At 40.0% G+C, this 24,347-nt stretch overlaps 1 long non-coding RNA gene across 1 annotated transcript in view; it reads right to left on the bottom strand.

The window, feature by feature from the left end:
- The window catches only part of LOC130273832 (uncharacterized), an 84,081-nt gene extending 62,021 nt beyond the window's left edge, over positions 1-22,060 (bottom strand). Inside the window, exon 1 of the long non-coding RNA XR_008844134.1 lies at positions 21,976-22,060. This is a non-coding gene — a long non-coding RNA (uncharacterized LOC130273832). The remainder of the gene's footprint in view (positions 1-21,975) is intronic.
- Between the last annotated feature and the right edge of the window lie 2,287 nt (positions 22,061-24,347).

The raw sequence follows: 24,347 nt of genomic DNA, 5'->3' as shown, positions 1-24,347 counted from the left end.
TTTTTCCCATTTATTTTTATTTTCTGTGTGGTGAAACTTTGTTTTGTTAATATCGGTTTTTATATGTACTGTGAATATTTTTCTTTCATAATAAATCATTAAGTCACGCCTTTTGCCTGGTAAAACGGACGCACATTGTCCTTGAAGAGAGCTAAGTTATAGTCTTAAATTTACTTACCTGTTTGGCTACATTATAGATTTGGATCAATCTTTTTCTTGTTTTTATATACTACTGGGGATAGTAGATTATATTTGGGTATTGTAGCATATCCAAATTGAATTGATAGATTCCTGTTAAATTGGGTGGTGTAAGAGGGATTTTTTATCATTATTTTCGGTCTAGTGTAGACAAATAGTGATTTTATAGATAACCCTACCACCCGCTCGTTTCTCTTCGTGACAGTCATATTCACAGCTTTCTGGCTCACAGCATGCCCCACATCGGCTCTAAGACTTAGATGGGTAGCTTTAGTTGTTCACGGGTGACAACAGTATTTAGCATTTTCCTGGACTCAGTCTACAATCATGATTGGCACATTTTCTTTCTCTGGTTTGTCTTCAGTTAGCATGTCTCTCAGACATAGAGGAGACCACATGGATCAACAATCTGAGCATGACAGCATACTACCATCTTTTAGAGCGTGGACCATTCCCAAGCTGAGTTACACAGATGACACATTCCATACCCCGCTGCCGCTAGGAAAGCTGAACTTTTCTGTCTCCTGTCTGCGGACGTGGCAAGTCCCAGCCAGGAGACAGCATCTCAGGACATTATTCATACATCCTTATCACAGTTGTATATTATGTTAAATATTATCACGTCATCCATCTCAAGAATTTAGTCCAGGCTGGAGACAGTTGAGAATAGAAATACATCTACTCCAGTTTCACAGGCCACCTCTCGGACGAGCATGTCAGGTGGGTTGGGCAGTTTTTTGAATGTTTCTCCATCACACTTTGTTCCTAGTAACATACTCTTTCTTTTATTTCTTTTAATTTATTTCATCATTATTTCTTTTTTAATTTTTACTTTCTTTCCCTTTCTCTCCTCCTACTTCATCTCTACAGTGTTTCTCCTTTATATATGTAAAGTTGCAAATTTTGCTTTATGTATTGCAATGTACTCATGCTCATTGTACACATGTCGTATTTTTCTTCTGTATTAAAATACAAAATTCTTTAAATAAACAGTTATACAAGAAAAAAAAAAAAGAGATACTTGAAGGCAAGCTGGTTAACCTGTCATCCTTGCTGGTTGCCTCACACGAAGCCCCAGACAACAATACCATAACATGTGGCAAGGTTTCCGGGTTGAATTGCAAACTCACCCTGCCGGAGTTCGTGCTGGTCTTTAGTCTATTTTGGGACATTATCTGTTCCACCAGTTCAATCATGAGGCAGGAGTTAGATCTCTACATGTACAAGGTGGTGGATCTCGGCTACAAGTAAGGAGGCTATGCCTTCTATGAATACCATAGGTCGTATAAAGCGAAGTATGACCAAGTCACCAGCTGGGCCAACGTAGACACAGAAAACTTCTGCCGTCATTTTACCGGTCTCAGAGCACCTGCTTGTAGTCAATGCCACGCCATGACCCAGATCACTGATGGTGTAATGAGGTTAACCCATGAGGGGGCGCAACCGAGACATACATATTCTCCTTCTGCTGCTGTTGTCCCTAAGGCAGCACCATCCCTGGATAAACTAGGCCACCCCATCAGGTACCCCATCAGGTACCTAGGCAGATCACAGATCTGCAACAATTTCAATTTCACCTAATGAAGGGGTTTCTCATTTCTCATTTGTCTTTCCTGCCATTTTATATCTGGAGAGGGAATCCAGTGGGAGTGGTGTGTGGAAAAAAAAGGTTAAAGGGGTATTCCAGTTTTTTTTTTTATTTGACTATGCTACAGGGGCTGTAAAGTTAGTGTAGTTCATAATATAGTGTCTTTACCTGTGTGTGACGGTTTTCTCACAATTCTTATGTGATTTTCACCCCAAAATGTATTTTAACCAGCATACAAAATGACTGCTGTCTCGGATTTTTCCCAGCTTGCAATGCAGTCGAGACCTGACTCAGCTGATGACAGGGAGCCTGTCTGCTTCAATGGGTGGAGAGAGCAATCTGCAAGTAATGCAACAGCTTTAGGCACCCTGATTGAAAACCACAGGTCTGCAGCTCCTTTATGTTTCAATGGGTTGGGCGGCTGATGTGTGGGAAGGAGGAAAATGGAATAATGGGATTTGTAGGCAAACAAGAAAATTGAAAACAGGAAATAAAAGTTCACAAAAAGCTAGCCACAGTGCTGTGGTTATTTCACAGCATAGCCATTTAGCTCAAGATAAGCGCAGATCCTTCCTAAGCATGTCTATTACTGTCTGCCAGGTACGTACTAAAATCACCTTATGCTGGATAACCCCTTTAATTTATGACCTCTCTGCACCTCATTCTTGTCCCATCCCCAGTATTAATTCATTGATACCATTGGATGATAGACAAGGCCATAGAGGTCATCATTCCTTTAGGGAAAGGTTCCTTCTTATCTAAAGCCAACATTACAGATGCCTACAAGTTACTCCCCATCAAACCCAGTCTATGGCAGTTGCATGGCATCAAGTGGGACGACCAGTAATATTTCACTAGCAAACTGACATTTGGCTCCAAAAGCAGCCCCTGGATATTTGATCAGTTTGCTCAGGCTGTCCACTGGGTATTACTCAACAGAGGTCATTGTAATTGCCTAATACACTATCTGGATGACTTTCTGTTCATAGAACATCATGCCACAGTTCCTCTGGACCTTGATACATTACGGACCATTTTTGCCAACCTAAACTTTCCGATAGCTACAAATAAAGTCGAGGGCCCTAGCACGCAGATCACCTTTCTGGGGTTACGCTTACATAGTGAAGATGCAAGCTAGTCTCCTGCTAGAAAAACTGCACAGGATCAGGGCTGCCATCAACAAGGTTGTGGTGTCGCAGTTGTCTACCAAGGTGGAGCTGCAATCGCTCCTTAACATGCTCAACTTTGCCGATAAAATAATAATTTACAATAATTCTACAAGGGAGTTAATTTGTGTCTAGACTACTTCAACTACTACCCACAGCCCCTGATCAAAACAGCACTGTGCGACTAGACAGAGAATTGTTAGCTGACGTAGCCATGTGGGATAGTTTATGGTCCCAGTGGAATGGCATATCACTGTTTACACCCAGGGCCTCACAACAGTCTCAGTGTGCTCAAACCGATGCGGCTTCCACCACAGGCTTTGCGGCGATCTATCACTCCCATTGGATGGCCAGTGCCTGGCATGAGGAAGTGATAAGCCTGCCTGGGTTTAGGCACGTATCCTCATTGTTTGAAATCTACCCAGTGGTGGCAGCCGCACAGGACTGGTGCAGGGAATGGGCCAACAGTACGGTCTATTTTCTTCACCGACAATGCTGCCGTAGCAGACATCTTAAATAGAGGATGGTCTACTTCCAAAGAGATCATGTCCTTTGTTAGACGCTTTATTTTGTTATCTTTAATTCATAATTTTCATATTTTCGGTGAACACATTAGTGGGCACAGGAATCTTGGCTTAACATTGATGGTTTTTTCCAGGTGTGCCCAGAGGCCGATGCCGTTTCCACTCTCACTCCTCACCTCAGATCGTTTATGATGGATTGATACAACACATAAGCAGTGCTAAGATGCTCATTTCACAGTCGCTTTCATTCAACACGCTCAAGACATACAACACAGCATGGAGGTTGTTTGGCCAATTCCAAAGTTCACATCCCCAGCAGCAGCTCGGTAACATCAAATACCTACTGGCCTTAGTTTGAGGTTTGAATGGCAGAAAGCAACAATCTCACAATACTATAAAACTTTACCTCCCAGGGATCCAGCACTTTCAGTCCCTAGAGTACCCAGATAATCCTTCATTATTCTCCTCCCATCCTATTCGGGCTATCCTCAAAGGGATTAGGCTCCAGGCAGCATGAAGCAACCAGTATCAACCAGAGCAGCTTTTTAGGTCTCTGTCACAAGCCTTGTCTGGCTTGCCCTTCGGCTGCACTCTCAGCCTACTGTTAAAGACGGCCATGTATTTAGCATATTATGGCCTCCTCAGGACGGGGGAGTTCTCTAGGACTCATGCCTCTTCTGGCTTCTTACGGAAGTCACATATTGTGTGGTGTGACACTTTCTATGTCTTAACAATGTACTCTTCCAAAATGCTTATGCCTGGGAAGGTCAACCAGATTAAGTATTTCCCTACTGGTAATGCGTGGTGTCCTGTAGTAGTCATTCAAGAATGGTTAAGTGTCATTAACAGTATGGCACCTGATTCTCCATTATTCTCTTTGTCAAGGGTACCTTTAACTACTGCTGTGTTTATGAGATATGTCCGCGTGATATTGAAAAATATGGAGGTCAACCCTATGTCCATCTCTGGCCACTCCTTTAGAATAGGAGCGGCTTTAGCAGCTTCTAAATACAACATGCCAGTACACATCATTAAGAAATTGGGAAGGTGGTGGTCCTCATGTTACTCCAGATACATTCCAGATCCACTTTGTGAAATGTTATTGACTTTTAAGCTTTTGGTCACGTGATTGTATTCTACTCATACAATAAATACTCCCTACTTCATAACCTAGTGTTGTCTTTGCCCTCTTTTTAGGTATATCTGTCGCAGCAGTTATGGCACAACTCAAGCTGCTTAGCTTCGGTTAGGTAGGCTCAAGACTCGGATCTGATAGTTTTCCTGACCACAAATATATATATATATATATATATATATATTTTTTTTTATTTTTTTTATTTTTTTTTTATTTCAAAATAGATAACCTTAAAGGGGTATTCCAGGAAAAAAATGTTTTTATATATATCAACTGGCTCCAGAAAGGTAAACAGATTTGTAAATTACTTCTATCAAAAAATCTTAATCCTTTCAGTACTTATGAGCTTCTGAAGTTAAGGTTGTTCTTTTCTGTCTAAATCCTCTCTGATGACACCTGTCTCGGGAAACGCCCAGTTTAGAAGAGGTTTGCTATGGGGATTTGCTTCTAAACTGGGCATTTCCTGAGACCGGTGTCATCAGAGAGGATTTAGACAGAAAACAACAACCTTAACTTCAGAAGCTCATAAGTAATGAAAGGATTAAGAATTTTTAATAGAAGTAATTTACAAATCTGTTTAACTTTCTGGAGCCAGTTGATATATAAAAAAAAGTTTTTTCCTGGAATACCCCTTTAAGTAAACCAGCTATTGCATATGCAAATGAGTTGTCTTATTGGCAACCCTACCTATATACATTTATAGGTCTTGGCATTGGACTATTTAATATTTGCTGTTAAAACTTTTGTGTATACACTGTAACCTTGAGAACTCTTAGTCTGTGTTACATATTACAAGAATTCAAAGAGACAATTTACGTCAAGGTCAATGTATAACCACAGCCTGACAACTAGAGCATGTAATGAAAATGGTCAATTAGATCTGCTATATATTTCTACATCATTAACCAGTTAGGAAGATATTTTGTAATCATTATGCAAACCGTAAATAGTATTTAAGTCACAGTAACAATCTTCACAATAGTACTGAGGGCCAAAAGGTATACCATTTTTGATTAAAAGCGACTTTACTTCATGGTAACACAAATATATGGTAGGAGAAACAGGGTAGCTTCTGTATTTATCAAAGGGTAATACACACAGTATAACATTGTAGACTCCAGTTAAATACCAAACATTATTAAAAGGCTTTTCTGGCCTTTTTTTTTTTTTTTTTTATACCAATTACAGGGAATGGGAGTGATTGGCTGCAGCATCCAAAGTTTGGGGCCACTATCATAGCACTTCTGCTGGGTTAGCTGAGGGGTAAGTATATATATTTTTTATTTGTCCTCCCATTCTGTAGTATTATGTTATTTTGTAACAAGGCTAGAAAACCTCTTTAAATCCTTAAACCTTATACAGTCATGGCCGTAAATGTTGGCACCCCTGAAATATTTCTAGAAAATGAAGTATTTCTCACAGAAAAGGATTGCAGTAACACGTTTTGCTATACCCATGTTTATTCCTTTTGTGTGAATTGGAACTAAACCAAAATAAGGGAGGAAAAAAGCAAATTGGACATAATGTCACACGAAACTCCAAAAATGGGGTGGACAAAATGATTGGCACCCTTTCAAAATTGTGGATAAATAAGATTGTTTCAAGCATGTGATGCTCCTTTAAACTCACCTGGGGCAAGTAACAGGTATGGGCAATATAAAAATTACACCTGAAAGCAGATAAAAAGGAGAGAAGTTCACTTAATCTTTGCATTGTGTGTCTGTGTGTGCCACACTAAGCATGGGCAACAGAAAGAGGAGAAGAGAACTGTCTGAGGACTTCAGAACCAAAATTGTGGAAAAATATCAACAATCTTAAGGTTATAAGTCCATTTCCAGAGATCTAGATTTGCCTTTGTCCACAGTGCGCAACGTTATCAAGAAGTTTGCAAGCCATAGCACTGTATCTAATCTCCCTGGGCGTGGACAGAAGAGAAATGAAAGATCAATGCAGGATAGTCCAGGTGGTGGATAAGCAGCCCCAAAAAAGTTCCACAGATATTCAAGCTGTTTTGCAGGCTCAGGGAGAATCAGTGTCAGCACAAACTATCTGTTGACATTTAAATGAAATGAAACGCTATGGCAGGAGACCCAGGAGGACCCCACTGTGTCTCTGTCACAGAGACATAGAGACATAAAAAAGCAAGACTACATTTTGCCAAAATAAACTTGAGTAAGCCAAAATCCTTCTGGGAAAATGTCTTGTGGATAGATTAGACCAAGATAGAGCTTTTTGGTAAAGTCATCATTCTACTGTTTACCGAAAACAGAAAGAGGCCTACAAAGAAAAGAACACAGTACCTACAGTGAAATATGGTGGAGGTTCAATGATGTTTTAGGGATGTTTTGCTGTCTCTGCCACTGGGTGCCTTGAATGTGTGCAAGGCATCATGAAATCTGAGGATTACCAACAGATTTTGGGTCACACTGTACAGCACAGTGTCAGAAAGCTGGGTTTGCATCCGAGATCTTGGGTCTTCCTGCAGGACAATGACCCCAAACATATGTCAAAAAGCAACCAGCAATGGATGGCAACAAAGCACTGGAAAGTTCTGAAGTGGCAGCAATGAGTCCAGATCTAAATCCCATTGAACACCTGTGGAGAGATCTTAAAATTGCTTTTGGGAAAAGGCGCCCTTCTAATAATAGAGACCTGGAGCAGTTTGCAACAGAAGAGTGATCCAACATTCCGGCTCATAGGTGTAAGAAGCTTATTGATGGTTATAGGAAGCGACGGATTTCAGTTATTTTTTCCAAAGGGTGTGCAACCAAATATTAAGTTAGGGGTGCCAATAATTTTGTCCAGCCCATTTTTGGAGTTTGGTGGGAAATTATGTTCTATTTGCTTTTTTCCTCCCTTTTTGGTTTAGTTCCAATGCACACAAAGGGAATAAACTTGTGTATAGCAAAACATGTGTTACTGCAATTCTTTTCTGTGAGAAATACTTGATTTTCTAGCAAGAACACAAGGAAGTTCACTATGGGGCATCTAAACATTTCTGAGCGCTCTACTGTGTTTCTTTCATTTTTCAGAGGCCTTGTCAAAAAATTTAAGAAGCGATCTGTTGCTATGGGCAATTCAATCACTCTTCCTCTGCACAGTTTTTGATAAATCTACTTTATTATTTCATTCGTAATATTACCACAATAGCTAGACCACCCTGCAGGTCTACAAGTTCTATGGTTCTCATTAGAGAGCGAATTTTTGAAAAGAGAGCAAATTTTTTGAAAAATTTGATTTGGCCAATACGCGAATTTTCCCAAAAAATTTGGTTCCGTATGAATATATTCGCGGGGAATCTGTATTAAAAATTGCTATTTCTGGCCTACAGAGAGCCTCAATAGGGGTGTAGAACACTTTGCCTTGCTGTAACACGCATAGGGTGTGTGATGTGTTAGTGAAATAATACTGTTATTCAGTATGACATGCAGATTAGAGGCTATTAGAATCACTGCCACTGAGTGGTACAATGACAGAGCCTGGAGGTGGAATCAGTATGAGGAGACCATTTAGTGGCTGAATGCCACAGCGTGGAGGTGGTGGCAGCACGAAGAGACCATATAGTGGCTGAACGACACAGCGTGGAGTTGGCGGCAGCATGAGGAGACCATATAGTGGCTTAATGACCCAGCCTGGAGGTGGGAACAGCCTGACGAGACCAAAGGGCCTCAAAATTGAAAAGATTAAAGATATTTTTAAACATTTAAATTGAAGATTTCAAATAGATGAACCTAAAAAGTTTTATTTAATGTGCCAGCAGCATGAGGAGACCACATGGCGGTATAGTGACACAGCCTGGAGGTGGCGGAAGCATGAGGAGACCATATAGTGGCTCAATGACACAGCCTGGAGTTGACAGCAGCATGAGGAGACCATATAGTGGCTGAATGACACAGCCTGGAGTTGACGGCAGCATGAGGAGACCATATAGTGGCAGAATGACACAGCCTGAAGGTGGCAGAAAGCATGAGGAGACCATATAGTTGAAGAATGAGACAGCCTGGAGGTGGCTGGAGACTTTAACAGGAATAAAATGGTACACCACTTAGATATGTGGTATGCACTTATGAGGGGAGGACAATGCGCTCCAGTGCGCTTAAATAGTATTTGTCTACAACACCAACAGGTGTGTACTTTTGGCTGGCCTTTCACAGTATCTAGGCCCTCAAGACTTTAACAGGAACAAAATGGTGCACCACTTAGATGTACGCACAGGTTACACTTAATAGAGGACAATATGCTTATAGTGCTCTGCTCTCCCTAACTGGATGGCTACTATTCATTTATCAGTTCTTGTACACACCAGTGCTGCAGCACACAGTCGCTGTGTTCTACACCCAAATTGCACTTTCTCTCTCAATCTCACTCGCTTCCCTATCAGTGCTTCTAGGCTGGATTTGGGCTTGAGATAAATTGCTGCTGTAAAAAAGCTTTTCTGTGCAACACCCTGCTCTCTGTCCCGCTCTCTCTGCAATAGAATGCTGATGTGACTGGGAGGTGAGTTTCTGCTGTAAAAATGCTTTTATGTGCAACACACACTGCTCTCTGTCCCTCTCTCTCTGCAATAGAACGCTGATGTGACTGGCTGCAAGATGGCTTATATAGGGCTGTGACATCACAGGGGTGGCTGGCTGCTGATAGGCTGCATGCTGCATGTGATTCAGGGTCATCCCGCTTACTTGCCTTCCCGCTCTGCCTTCCCGCTTTCCGAGGATTCCTTGCCCCATGTCCTCACATGTGGATTCACCATTTTAGATACCCGGCCCCTGGAGCCTGGACTGCACCAAATGGAGTTTAATGAAGCAATTTGCGCGATCGAATCGGGGTGATATTTTCATTCGTTACGAATTAAATTTTTCCTGAAATACGTAACGAATTCGGATTCGGCAGATTCGATTCAATCATCCCTAGTTCTCATAATAAACTAAAAATCATCAAAAATTTTGGCATTGTGGATGTTAACCCCTTTACTCAACAGTCTGTTTTGACCTTAATGACCAAGGCAAATTTTCAAAATATAATGGCCCCCATTTACTAAGAGTGGAGTGTCGGTTTGTGTTTTTGCAAGTCCTTTACTCCTTTTTTTTCTGATGCTATTTACTAATCTGTCGCCCAATTTCCCTTTCTTTCTGTCGCAGGTTTTTTTTCTGTCGCACAAAACGTATTCTGTGCGACAGAAAAAAGTCTCTACAAATTCTGACTACATTAGTGCTTGTACTACTATCCCCATCATGGAACAGGGTCTGTTCCATGTTGGGGTAGTAGTAGAGGGGCTGAGGGATTGATCGCACCGGGTCTCACTTCTGCGGTGGGCAAAGATGTATAGAATCTATATATCTTTCCCCCTGCTGCGCTATATCAAACTTAGTTCCCGCTGCGCTTGAATAAATGTACTGCCCCCCCAGCGCTATTATATATCTATACTGACCCGTGCTGCGCATATACTGACCCCCGCTGTGCATATTTATATATATATATATATACTGACCCCCCCCCAGCTGCGCATATTAATATTCATGCTCTCCCTCCCCTGGCTGCCAATGAATGAAAACTTTATTAGCGGGGGAGCGGAGGGCTGCTGCTCGCTCTCGCTGCTAAGAGTTTGTCATTCATAGCGGGCAGCAGCTGCATATCATGCTGTGGGGGTCAGACATATGGATATATGTCTGACCCTCACATCATACATATACAAATGCCGGCTCACCGCTATGAATGACAAGTAAAGCAGTGCAGGGAGGCTCGCGCTGCTGCTCCGAATAGCTTACTTGTCATTCATAGCGGTGAGCCGGCATTTGTATATGTATGATGTGAGGGTCAGACATATTTCCATATGTCTGACCCCCATAGCATGATATGCAGCTGCTGCCCGCTATGAATGACAAACTCTTAGCAGCATGAGCAGGCAGCCTTCCGCTCCGCCGCTAATAGAGTTTTCATTCATTGGCAGCCAGGATAGGGGGAGCATGAATATTAATATGCACAGCTGGGGGGGGGGGGTCAGTATATATATAAATATGCGCAGCGGGGGTCAGTATATATATATATATATATATATATATAATAGCACTGGGGGGGGGCCTAAGTTTGATATAGCGCAGCAGGAGGAAAGGTATATAGAAACGCTGGAGGGGCCAGATATATACCCCCCAGCGATTCTATACATCTTTGCCCACCACAGCGCTTCTATATTAAAACCCTGTCAGTAGCCCTGATTGGCTCCTCGGTCCCGGACATTCAGGGCTCCTGGTGGACTGGTGGGGAATTTAAAAATGAAAGTTTACAGTACATTGCAGGGGATCGGAAATTGCCGCCCGCTCCCCTGCTTAATAACATCGGATCGGGTCTCAGAAGTGAGACCCGGTGCGATCAATCCCTCAGCCCCTCTACTACTACCCCCAACATGGAACAGACCCTGTTCCATGCTGGGGGTAGCAGGATTCACTCCGTTTTGAGGAATTTACCGACAGCTCTGAGCTGTCAGTTTTCTGTGAAGCAAAACTCACAGGTTTTCCTGTGAGTTTTCTTCCCACTCGGAGGGTTTTTTCTCTTTGTCGAGAACACACCCCTTTTGTTGGGAAAAAAGCCCCTTTTGTTGTTTTTTTTTTTTTCACTCTGAGTGATTTTGATTTTGTCGGGTTGTGCGACAGATTCTGGCGCAGACAGAATTCTGGCGCAAAACCCGACAAAAAGTGTCGGGATCCTGTTAGTAAATGAGGGCCACTGTGTCTACTTATTTGGTAATAACTTTGGAACGTTTTCACTGATGAAAGAGATTCTGCGATAGTTTTTTCGTGCCATATTGTACTTTACATTAGTGGTAACTTTTGACTGATATATTTAGTGGTTCTTGTAACAAAAAAAAAATAGTGAAAAAAAATGAAAAATTTGCATTTTTCTAGATTTTACATTTTCTGCTTGTACAATAAATAGCCATGCCACACCAAATTGATGATTGATTCACATCTACCATATGTCTACTTTATGTTCCCATCATGTGGTAAACATTCTTTTACTTTTTTAGAATGTTAGAAGGTTTATAAGTTTAGCAGCACTTTTCCAGATTTTCAAGAAAATTGCAAAATCAGATTTTTCATGGACCAGTTCAGTTTTGAAGTGGAATTGAGGGGCCTGTATGTTAGATACCCCCATAAATCATCCCATTTTATAAACTACACCCCTTAAAGTAGTCAGAATGACATTAAAGAAGTTTATTAACCCTCTAGGCGTTTCACAGAAATAAAAGCAAAGTGGAGGCAGAATTTTAAAATTTTATTTATTTTTGCAGATTTTTCATTTTAACCCCTTAAGGACCAGGCCCATTTTGGCCTTAAGGACAAGACCAATTTTATTTTTGCATTAAATTTTGCAATTTTGTTTTTTCCTCCTCACCTTCTAAAAATCATAACTCTCTTATATTTCCATCCACAGACCCATATCAGGGCTTGTTTTTTGCGCCGCCAATTGTACTTTGCAATTACATCACTTATTTTACCATAAAATGTACGGCGCAACCAAACAAATATTATTTATGTGGGAAAATTGAAAAGAAAGACGCAATTTAGCAAATTTCTGTGGGTCAATACGATTGAAATGATACCCATGATTATATTCTTTTCTATAATTGTACCGCTTAAAAGAAATCTCAAACCATTTTAACAATATTAGTATGTTTGAAATTGCCCTAATTTTACTACCTATAACTTTCTAATTTTTCCGTATATGGGGCAATATGAGGGCTCATTTTTTGCACCATGATCTGTAGTTTTTATCAGTATCATTTTTGCTTAGGTTTTACTTTTTATACATTTTTTATAAATTTCTTTAGAATAAAATGTGACAAAAAAGCAGCGATTTTGGTCTTTTAAATTTTTTTTTATGTTTACGCCGTTCACCGTACATAGCAGTGCCCGGCGGCGCTGTGACAGTTTATTTCCATCAGGTACATGTACATGGTGATGCGGAAGTCATCCCTAATCACCACGTACATGTACCTGATTTTAAGTAAAGGGGTTAAAATGTACCTGTATATTGATTGTGTGAGTGGGGGAAAACACTATGCCCAAAACATTGTTCTATGACACAATGGGTGTCTATGATGGTAATATATAAAAGGTTTGTAATATCTGCCAAAAAATGTCCAGCTGGTACTCATAGCAAACAATTAAATGAAATATTTTAGAATTTACATTTAGTTGGCTGTTATACAAACTATTGTCCCTAAAGTATTTAACGTGTTAACCTCAATATATGAATAATAACCCTATTTGACATTTTTTTATTGTCTCAAACACACCTACACAATACTTGTAGGGGGAACTAATATAACACTATAGCATGATTTGGAAACAATAAAGGAAAGGATTTTGTTTGGCATATGAGAACCAGGATTTCAGACTTACCTTTAGATCATATCAGTATTAATATATGTTCAAAGAACAACCGAAAAGAACATTTCAGAACCTGTATCATTGATCGACTACTATCTTTCTAACTGATGAATCATCTGAATAAGCACAAGTAATGTTATCATGCTTCAACATGCTATTATAATAAAGTAAAATCGCTCTTGCACTTACACATGAAATTCCTGTGGCAGATGCACATTCTTTAGTACCTACTGAGTGCTGCGCCCATTCTCCCTTACAGTTGTCTCCTTTAGTGGGTGAACACCTAACCTGACTACAAGGAATCACAGGCTGATGAAGAAATTAAGTCTTTTTACTTACAGCCCTTCCTTCTATTGTTTAAAACACTGACAAATCATTATATGTATTGATTTACTGGTTAACTAGTTGCTCACCATTAGATATTTGATAATTTGATGTTTCACTTTGAGCTAGAGGTTGTCTGATTTAGACAAAATTTTATGTACCTTATCAGGTCAAATGGACTGTAATTAAGAGATTTCCACTACCTGGCCAATATTACAAATATGACCTAATGCTTTTCTGGGTGTTCCAACATTTCAAGTAATGTTTGAACAATTTCCTCAGGTTAGTCTTACCTTCTGATTTGCAGTTTACAAGATGTACTTTTAATTTATACTGGATAAGGGTTTCTTCGCAAACCCCTAATTTCTTCCAAAGCTATTTATGCACAGTCCACTGGCTTGCATAACTGTGACACACTCCAGTCACTATACAGGCATCGCTGTTTTCTTTATCCCCACCCAGACTTTCTAGAGCCGCTCTGACTCAAATATTTCTATCACATATACCTATATATTACAGCATATACACGTTAAAAAGTCACCAAATAAACTTTTCCAAACTAACTCAGGCTATGTTCCTTAACTACTGCTAACACTCCTCCCACCCTTAAAAAAAATATCAAAGCTTTAAAAAGCTCTGTATCTTACCTTTATTCTTTCTTTATGCAATCTCCCAATAGGAGAAAGTGGAGGTTTCCCAGCAGGCATGACATTACTTAAGCCTGCTGAGGAACCACTTCCGCCCTCATATGGTTGCAGTAATGTGATGAATAGAAGACCTCATGCTCTGTGCAGCTTTCATAAGACTCTTTGCATGTTTCAGTGAGGCTCTTTGCATGTTTCATTGAGGCTCTTTGCAGCTGTCAATCAAGCTCAGTGCAGAGAAGCACTTCTTGAGTTTGGTCTCCTGCCAAAGCAAGTGAATGGTAAAGTTTCTGCTAATTACACAAAGAACACTATATTAAAAGTTTAAAGGGGTATTCCAGGCCATAACTTTTTTTTTTATATATATATCAACTGGCTCCGGAAAGTTAAACAGATTTGTAAATTACTTCTATTAAAAAATCTTAATCCTTCCAATAGTTATTAGCTTCTGAAGGTGAATTGTTGTTTTCTGTCTAACTGCTCTCTGATGACTCACGTCCCGGGAGCTGTGCAATTCCTATGGGGATATTCTCCTCTCATGCACAGCTCCCGGGACGTGACATCATCATTGAGCAGTTAGACAGAAAACTTCAGACGCTAATAACTATTGGAAGGATTAAGATTTTTTAATAGAAGTAATTTACAAATCTGTTTAACTTTCCGGAGCCAGTTGATATATATATATATATATATATATATATATATATATATATATATATATAAATAAAAAAAAAGGTTTTGCCTGGAATACCCCTTTAAGTTGGTGACAGGTACTCTTTAATTTACATTCCAGTAAAATATCTTTGAACGGTGATCTGAAAAGTGAAAAGTGTTTTAGTTAAGTTAGGGCAATAATGTCTACCCGCTTTAACAAGTGACCTTTGAAAGTATTTTAGGGTATTGTCAGACTAGCAGGGGTTACACTTTGTAATAAAGGAGGATTACAGTACAGACATTGAGAAAGTGTACACATGGTATACATTATACACATTTAAAACTAAATATGCAATGTAGTTAGTATAAATATGTTTAAAATATATATTATATATTATGAAAATATTTCTTTAGTATATATATATATATATTAATATATAAATATATATATAACATTTTAAAAAATGTAAACTTTTTTTTTACCTTCTCTAAAATTAGCTTTTAGAAAGGTGTGAAGAAAACAATGACATATTCACTACAAATAATAAGACACAAAAGAAAGTAGAATCCAGCACTGCCACAGTTTGTCCTATATAAATCTTCCCTCCAATGATATGGCCAGTGCTCACAGACTGTGTGCTGCTGGGGGTGGTGCTGCATGCAAGAAATGAATGAATAATGCAAACACTAAAAGGAAAAGTGCGGAGCAACTCACCCAGTAAGTTAATAGCAGCAGGATGATTCACATCACGTCCATTCGATGAACAAGCAGGGAGGCGGAAGATGGAAATGGGGGAATCAGGCATCGGGCCCAATGCCTGATTCCCCCCGTTTCCATCTTCCACCTCCCTGCTTGTTCACCAAATGGATGTGATGTGAATCATCCTGCTGCTATCAACTTACTGGGTGAGTTATTCCGCACTTTTCCTTTTAGTGTTTGCAATATGCACTACAAATGCTTGCAGTGTTGAAAATTCATACACAAATTCTGGGATTCTGGGATTCCAATATCCACCAAAAAAATTCCCCTGAAGGGGTAAAAAATCCTTATATATCAGCTTGCCTCATTTCCTCCTGATGGCAGTGATTTGTTACAGAAGTGTGTGTGTGTGTGGGGGGGGGGGGGGGGGGGGCAGGGGGAAGGCACTGTGTTCATATTTTAACATCCTTTCACCTTGTGCCTGGTCCTTACAGTGTGGTGGATAATTATCCATTTGGAAGAGCTTCTATATGCCCCCACTATCAGTTATGTGACTGTGGATGTATGTCCACGTAATATTGAAGTCACTTAGGCACAGTGACACAGGCTTTTAACAGTACTTCAATCCCATGTCCGTCTTTATATTAATTTCACGGAAATCACTGATATATTGGGATTTTGTACCCCGGGCATTGCACCTTCAGGGTATTTGTGTTTGGTCAGTGCTGGAATTCCTAAATGCAGCAATATTATAGCTCTATGGGCCCATATTGCACCCCTGTTTGCCTCTGATTTTACACATTAGAAGGAACCTGTCAGTCAAATACTGCTGGCATCATTGTGTTGGTCATTTAACATGTATTCCAAACTTTCCTATGTCATGGCCATACTTATACATTGATTCCAGCACATGCAGCATGTAAATTAGCTGCCTGTAGTCACTGGGGCAGTCTGTCTCCAAACACATTGCTATATAATAAACATCCCCTGTGATTGTGACATAAGTCTTAGCAGCCCTGAAACACACACTGGAGAATGTCAAACACTGAGCAGGAGGTGTGTTTAGAGCTTTACTGAGCAGACTTACAGCACTGACTCCATAAGAATAATAATACTAATAATAAAAATAATATTTACTTATATAGTGCCAACAGATGCTGCAGCATTTTACAATTTTTGGGGTACAAAGACAAGTATCAGACAGTACGACCCTGCTCATGAGAGCTTTCAGACTATGAATAATGGGGTTGAGACAAATATGGACATTTATCAAAGGGTTTAGTCGGGTTTTCTTTACTATAATTGTAGCAAAATTGTCGCAACTGTGACTACGCAATTTTTCGTGCGACATTTTGACTGGAAAGCAAGAAAAGCAAGTTTTCCAAAAATTAACTACGTAGTAATAATTTTAAAATGGACTACAGGTAGTCAAGTATTTATTAACTGCGACAGTCGCAACTGCGCAAAAAAAAGTCACAACAGGGTTAAAAATTGATTAAATTTACTCCAGCTCAAACATGGAGCAGAAAAAGCTACTACCAAAGTAAAAAAGGAAAAATTGCTTACGTGAAAGAAAATTATCAACAGGCTGAAACCAGTTGATAAATAAGTCACACATAAGCAAAAAAAAAAAGTAAGGAAAAAATTACTAAAAAAAAAGAATACATAAGCAAACATTGATAAATGTCCCTCAAAATGACTCAGGAATGCACATGCTGCAAGCAATTAATAATTAATGTAGAAACATTATGCCCAGATTTATTAAACGGTGTGAGAGAAAAAATAGGGGGATTTTCCCATAGCAGCCAATCACATCTCAGCAAACGGGCTCTGGTAAAGTGAAAGCTGAGCTGTGATTGGTTGCTGTGAGAAAATTACTCTATTTTCTTCTCTCACACAGTTTGATAAATCTGGGCCTACCTGAATGGCCATGATGACACAGCAATTTTTGGAATACATGTTAAATTACTACACCATGGGGCCAGCAGAAGTTGCTGGGGTCCGGTTTCCTTTAGGGTCTATTCACACGTACAGTATTCTGTGCAGATTGATTTGATGTACAGGATTTCAAGCGGTGTTCAGTCATTCAGTTTACACTGAAATCTACAGCAGAAAATTCTGTGCTTCAAATTTGCGCAGAATACTGTACGTGTGAATAGACCCTTAAGGTCTCTGTGGCATGCAACATTACATGCTATATTATGAAAGAATACATGTAGCACATTCTTATGATATTTCCTTAATACATAGTATGTCTTTTATATTATTTATAATTATTATATAATTAACAGAAATTAAAAAAAAAAAGATATTCTGTATGGGGTGGGGGAGAAGGGATTGTGGCAATATAATAAAATATGGACAAAATGACTGAATAAGTGAAAGTTTTTTTTTATCCTTCTCCTCTCCTGTCTGTTTGGTATGGAGTGGACTTAAGGTTGTCTGTATTTTTATTTAACGTGGTATAAATTTATAAATGAAAATATTGGGGGACATTTATCAAGGGATCAAGAGCTCTTTTTTTGCTTACGAAAGACGCACAAAAAGTCGCATAAACACCTAAGCTAATTTTTTTGCGACTTTTGGCTGTAAGCAAAAAGCTTCAAAAGTGTGTACGAAAGTGAAATTCATTTTTCACTTTGTAGTGGTCAGGGATTTATCAAGTATGAAAGTCGCACAAAAAGTCGCAACCCCTCCAAAAATGTAAGCCAGGCCAGCTTTGGAGAGCACATTTTTATATTTCCCGCTGGCAGCTGGGACGGCTCTTGCACATCTCCCAGCTGCAGAAGTTCTTGGCGGCTGCAGTGTTATGTCAGCCCGGGCTCCCTGTGCTACAGCACCGCAGAGTTTACTGTAATTTCAAATCTACCATTGGCGGGAAATATGAAATTACAGTGATTTTCTTATCACTGCCGTCCAGGGAGCAGAGCGCATTACTGCTCGCTTCCCTGGTTTTCACAACTACTACTCCTAACATGCACTCACAGTAAGGGAATGTTGGGAGTTATAGTTGTGCAGTGGGGGCAGGTGACAAGCTTGGTATTTGGCTGAGAATAAAAATAGGGGGAACCATTTTTTAAATATTTAATTATTTATGCAAAAAAAAAAGTATAGGGTTCCCCCTATTTTTATTCTCAGCCAAATACCAACCAAGATGCAGCAGCCTGACGTTACGAGGGTGGGAGAGGACCATTGTTACTGGCCCTTCCCAGGCTAAATAATGCCAGCCTGTTACTGCCTAGGCCCAGGATCACCATTTTTGACACTCTGGGCGTGTTGGTATAGCTCTTCCCGGCACCCCTGCGGCAGTGGGTACTGGGGTATTAATTGGGGGTTAGCGCTAGCTGTTTTTGCGGCTAACGCTAAGCCTGACTTAGTAATGGACTCTGTCTATATGACGGCTTCCACTACTAAGCCTGTTGAGTAAATAAAATGTAAAAAAAAACAACACATTTGAAAAAAAATTATAAAAAAAAACAACACTCCCCTGTTAACCATTTTATTAACATTAAACCAACAATGCTGATCACCATATACTCCTCCAAATCTAGGGGGAAAAAGTGATAAAAAACTATTTAATAAACACACATACATATCACACATTTTTTTAAAGCTGCAAAGTGGTGTTCTGAAGTCATTTATTGGTTTTTGCTTATGTGTTAAAAAAAATGGTATTCAAAAGTGATTTATTGGTTTTTGCTTATGTGAGCCAAATTTATCAACCCCCTGTGATAGTGTAATAAATGTATAATACATGAGCAAAACTAAAGCAAAAAAATAAAATGCTTACAGAACTCGCTTACCAAAGCAACAATGACAAATGTCCCCGATTGTGAATGTACACATTAACGTTTTATAAATATATAAAAAAAAAAAAAATCGTCATATATTAATAGAACACAGCCTAGGTGTCAGGGACCGACCAGGGGGACAGGGAGAGTGAGCCCTAAACTGACCCTAAAACCTCTCTCCCTGCCTACTTGCCCATCCACTCTAAACTGTGGACCGACAACTGGGCGTCAGTCCCTCTCTGAGCTAAAGTGCAGGGGTCTAAAAACACATACTAATAAATAGTCGGTCACAAACCAGAAACATAACAGGAACATAAAACTCTATAGCATAACTTCAGATCAGTGAGCAGCACAGAGGGCACTATATCAGCGGGCATGAACAGTGGACTCAGTGGTCATGAACAGAGGACTCTATAGATAAGCGGTCATGAACAAAACTCCAAAGATCTGAATAAAGAACTAATAAACATATAGAGTTCAAAACACCAGACAGGAAAAAGGATTAGTCTGAACAGACTCCAGAACAAAACATGAATAAGCTTAAAGCGCAACTGTCATGAAATCTTGGTGCAATAACCTGCACACAGCCTTTGTACTGTGTGCAGGTGGTGTGTATAGCTATGTTATTACCTAATATTTGCAGGCTTTCATGACACCAAAAAATGCTTTTGATCAAAGCCAATGATGGTTGGATAGGCGTGGAGCGAGGTACCTGATGCCCCGTGCCGCCACGCCCACCCCCTGATTGACACAGAGGTCCCAGTGCATGCAGCCTTCAGCTCATCTAACGTGCAGAAAGGATATGCAAATCCTAACAGACTATTCAAACACAGCTAAAATCTACTAAGAGCATGCCACCTAACATGGCTAAAACCAGGAAATACAAAGTGCATGCTAAAACAGAGATAGTAGATTTAAAAGCTCAAATAAGGAGTGTTTCACTCAAAGTCTCCATTAGCAGCATGGCCAGCATGTTAGCAGCTAGACATCAAGAAGTCTATCAGTAAATGAAGTATCACCAGAACTGAAGCTAGTCAGTGCTGAACTTAAAGGGGTACTCCACTGGAATTTTTTTTTTTTTAAATCAACTGGTGCCAGAAAGTTAAACATATTTGTAAATTACTTCTATTAAAAAATCTTTATCCTTCCAGTATTTCTCAACTGCTGTTATGATCCACAGGAAGCTATTTTATTTTTGAATTTCCTTTCTGCCTGACCACAGTGCTCTCTGCGGACAACTCTGTCCATTTTAGGAACTATCCACAGCAGGATAGGTTTTCTATCGGTATTTGCTCCAACTCTGGACAGTTCCTAAAAAGGACAGAGGTGCCAGCAGAGAACACTGTGGTCAGGCAGAAAGGAAATTCAAAAATAAAATAACTTCCTGTGAATACATACAGCCGCTGATAAATACTGGAAGGATTATGATTTTTAAATTGAAGTCATTTAAAAATCTGTTTAACTTTTTGGTACAAGTTGATTTGAAAAAAAATAAATTATAATTTTCCAGGGGAGTACCCTATTAAGTAGACACACCCTAAAGGCTATTGGACAACAGTGGCTGAGGCTGAAAAAGCCAGAGACATTAACTATTCCCTAACCAGGGAACATAAAACTGTTCACACACAGCAAATCCAATAACTGTGTGTGAACACAGACCAAGACAGACATGACACTAGGGACGAATTACCGTCTCTGTACAGAATGTTTGTATATTATGCAATTCCTCTGTAATAAAGAGCTTAAACAGTATTGCCCAGTCATCCAGAGGAGACATCAAAGAGGGACATTCTTAAAAGCTAAATTTAAAAATGAGAATCATGAACAATGACATTCAGAAGTAAATGTGTTAAAAGTAGCAGGAACAGAATAGCCCTGGAAAGTCATATGGCTTTGCATGTAGCACCAAATGCACGACCATAAACACTAAAGCACTGATCATATCTAATATTAGAACAATAGTTCATTGTCAAAGCAGTATCAGTGCCCACAGTGTTTGGCGTTAGGATACACATTTTCATGACTTCCGACCATCTCCAGATGTTTAACAAATGACACTTTGTTGCACAAAGCTCCGTTATATATGTCAGCAGTCCACACACTTAAATTTTCCTCTTATTCATATGGTTTACATTTATATTTAAAGAATACAAATGGATATTTTTTTCAAGTAATATTTTCTTACCATTAAAATTTCTAAGGTAAAATATTTAATAGGAATGCTTTCTACCAAGACATATTACTTGAAATACAAATGAAATTTTTTTTAAATCTTTGGCAGCATTTGTTGCAATAAGGAATTTTAGCATTTTATCAATATTCCCTGCAGCTGCTGTTTTGATCGGTCATGGTGCCCACTGCTAAGTGCTTCATCCTGTTTCCTATGAAGCATTGACCCTACAAGAATTGACAATTGTGTCACTATTGCAGCCAGTGAGTGGCTGAATGGGCAGATACTGAAGGGTTAATGCATCACAAGAACCAGGAAACAGTTCTGAGCAGTGGGGGCCAGGAGCTGTTGGAATCTCAGTTGTGGCAAACAGGGCAGGTGAGTATGACTTATTTTTTATTTATTTATTTTTATCACCCTGACTCTTTTTTTAAACATTTTTTCTGGAGCGGGATAACCACTTTAAAGTGACAAAACAGTATAAGTACGCCTTTTAGCCAATGATCACACTACATTGGCTTATGTTAAAAATTATTACAGTAAAGTAAAATTAAAATGCAATATGGTAACCCATTTTATACTACTAAATGTAATATGATATCAACATCACCAAATTAATTAAAGGAGTAGTATAGTGAAAAAAAGTTTCATCCTATTGTCCCCGGGCTACAAAAAAACAAACAAAACTTCTTACCTTCTTCTGTTCTCTTGTTGTGTCGCTATAGCTCTTCAGTCCTCCGGTCCGGTCTCATTTCTTATGCCGTGTGCACAGATTATCACACTGCAGTCAGCGTATTGCCGGCCTCTGACCACAAGCCTGTGTCACATATGTGCTGCAAGCTCATTAACCATTTCATAGTGCGACAAGAATATGAGCCTATATAATGGGGACATTACCTGCCTAAGCACTGAAACCAATTATGGATTTTGCTTCCATGTTTTCATACGATATAAGCTTAGAGTCCTTACACTATAATACTTAGAAGTCTGGAAATAAAGACAGTCATTAGTGTGACCCCACCACAATAGCATGTAATTTGTGCATCAATGCAAAGAGTACTAGAGCATAGTTTAGGAATAAAAACATACATGAATGACAGTAGCCCATATTTGTGCCAGAAGTTTGTTGCAAAAAAAAAAAATATAATTATTGTGGCGCATGTAACTTTGCACCACATTTATAATGGGGGACATTTATTAAGGTATTTAGAGCCTTTTGTTGCTTACTCCATGCCGACAAAAAGTCACACGTGCGCCTAAGCACTTTTGTGTGCGACTTATGTGGGCAAGCAAAAAGTTACCTAAGCAAATTTCAGTCTCACGTAGGCAAAAAAAAAGTTGTAAGTCTGCTCCAGGTCTGACCTGGAGTACAAAACTCCCGTACGTGAGCAAAATTTAAAAGTCGCAAAAAAGTCTCACAAAAGTCTCAGCTACTACTTTTTTGTTTTGCATATGTGCTCCAAATGTATCCAACCCCTGTGATAGTAAGATAAATATGTCACACATAAGCAAAACTAAAGCAAAAAAAAAAATGCCCTCAGAACTTGCTTACTAAAGCAACAATTATACAGTAAATGTCCCCCAATAAGTTTTAAAGTTCTACATACTTTTTTTGCCACATGATTCTGGTTAAAAGTACACTAAACTAACTAAAAGCTAGTATAAACTAGTATAAACTTAAACCAGAAAGTCCATGGACGACATTTATCATTGTCTTTAGACTGCTTTTTATGTCTACAAAAGGCGCAAAAAAGGGTCTGGCAGGGTTTATTTGCGCCTTTTTTGCACCTTTTGGTTTACACATTTCTGATGATTTTGAGTTGCAATCCACTGATTTTGGCAATACACATGATATGGAAGGGTTTTATGAACTATGCCTTTTTGTGAAAAGGTGCAAAAAAAGGCGCAAAGCCACTGAAAAGTCTCTAAAACTACACTAGCCCAGACTTAGCTTAGCTTTTTCGTGTATGTGAAGAGAGAAAAAAAATTATCAAATGCTCTGTGACCATTTAATAAATCTAGTGTTCCTATACATTACCAGCACACAAAAAAAAAGGTAGAAAAATGCTTCACTTACACCTACAATGATAAACGCCGGCCTATATATTTACCAGATTAATCAGTTAGCCTGAGACACTTTGATGAGTCTTTAAACCCTTAAGGACCCATGACGTATGCATACGTCATCACACCCTGGGTCTTAAGGACCCATGACATATGCATACGTCATGTTCTTTTCCTGGTCTCCGCTGCTCACCCGGCGGAGATCGGAAGCGGATCCCTGCTGAAATCCTTCGATCTGCGGTGATCGAATCCTTGCGATCTGCGGCGATACCGGGCTGATCGGGTTTCTGGGACCCGCCCACCCGGTAATTTTGCGTGATCCCGGCTGTCATAGACAGCCAGGACCATGCTGGAGTATAGGAGCGAGGTGGCAAGCCTGCCACCTCCTCCGATCCCCTGCGATTCTTCGGTTAGTTAACGGACCTGCCCTGCCCGGCCCCTGGAAGTCCGGAGAGGACGGGAGGAAGACCGGAGGACGCGGCGGGGGACGGGGGAGTGCTGGGGCCCGGCCTCGGTACTTACCTCGTCCCTGAAGACCTGGATCCCGGCGATGAAGGCGGCGGCGGCGGCGACAGGTGAGTGGATCTTCAGCCACGGTCGGGCCCTTTACAGCAATGCATGTCGCCGTAAAGCGACATGCATTGCTATATTGGGACCCTGTGTACTACAACTCCCAGCATGCCCAGACAGCCCTTGGCGTCTGGGCATACTGGGAGTTGCAGTTTTGCAACATCTGGAGGTCCGCAGTTTTGGGACCACTGTGCCCTTCCAGATGTTGCAAAACTACACATCCTCAGGATGCCCTTACTGTCCAGGCATGCTGAGAGTTGTAGTTCTGTAACATCTGGCCCTTCAGATGTTGCAGAACTACAACTCCCAGCATGCCTGGACAGTTTTGGCATACTGGGAGTTGTAGTTTTGCAACATCTGGAAGGGCACCGATTGGGAACCACTGTATTAGTGGTCTGCAAACTGTAGTCCTCCAGATGTTGCAAACTACAA

The sequence above is a fragment of the Hyla sarda genome, chromosome 5 (genome assembly GCF_029499605.1).
Source record: "Hyla sarda isolate aHylSar1 chromosome 5, aHylSar1.hap1, whole genome shotgun sequence".
NCBI classification, from domain to species: domain Eukaryota; kingdom Metazoa; phylum Chordata; class Amphibia; order Anura; family Hylidae; genus Hyla; species Hyla sarda.
This window is presented reverse-complemented; position numbering and strand designations above follow the sequence as displayed.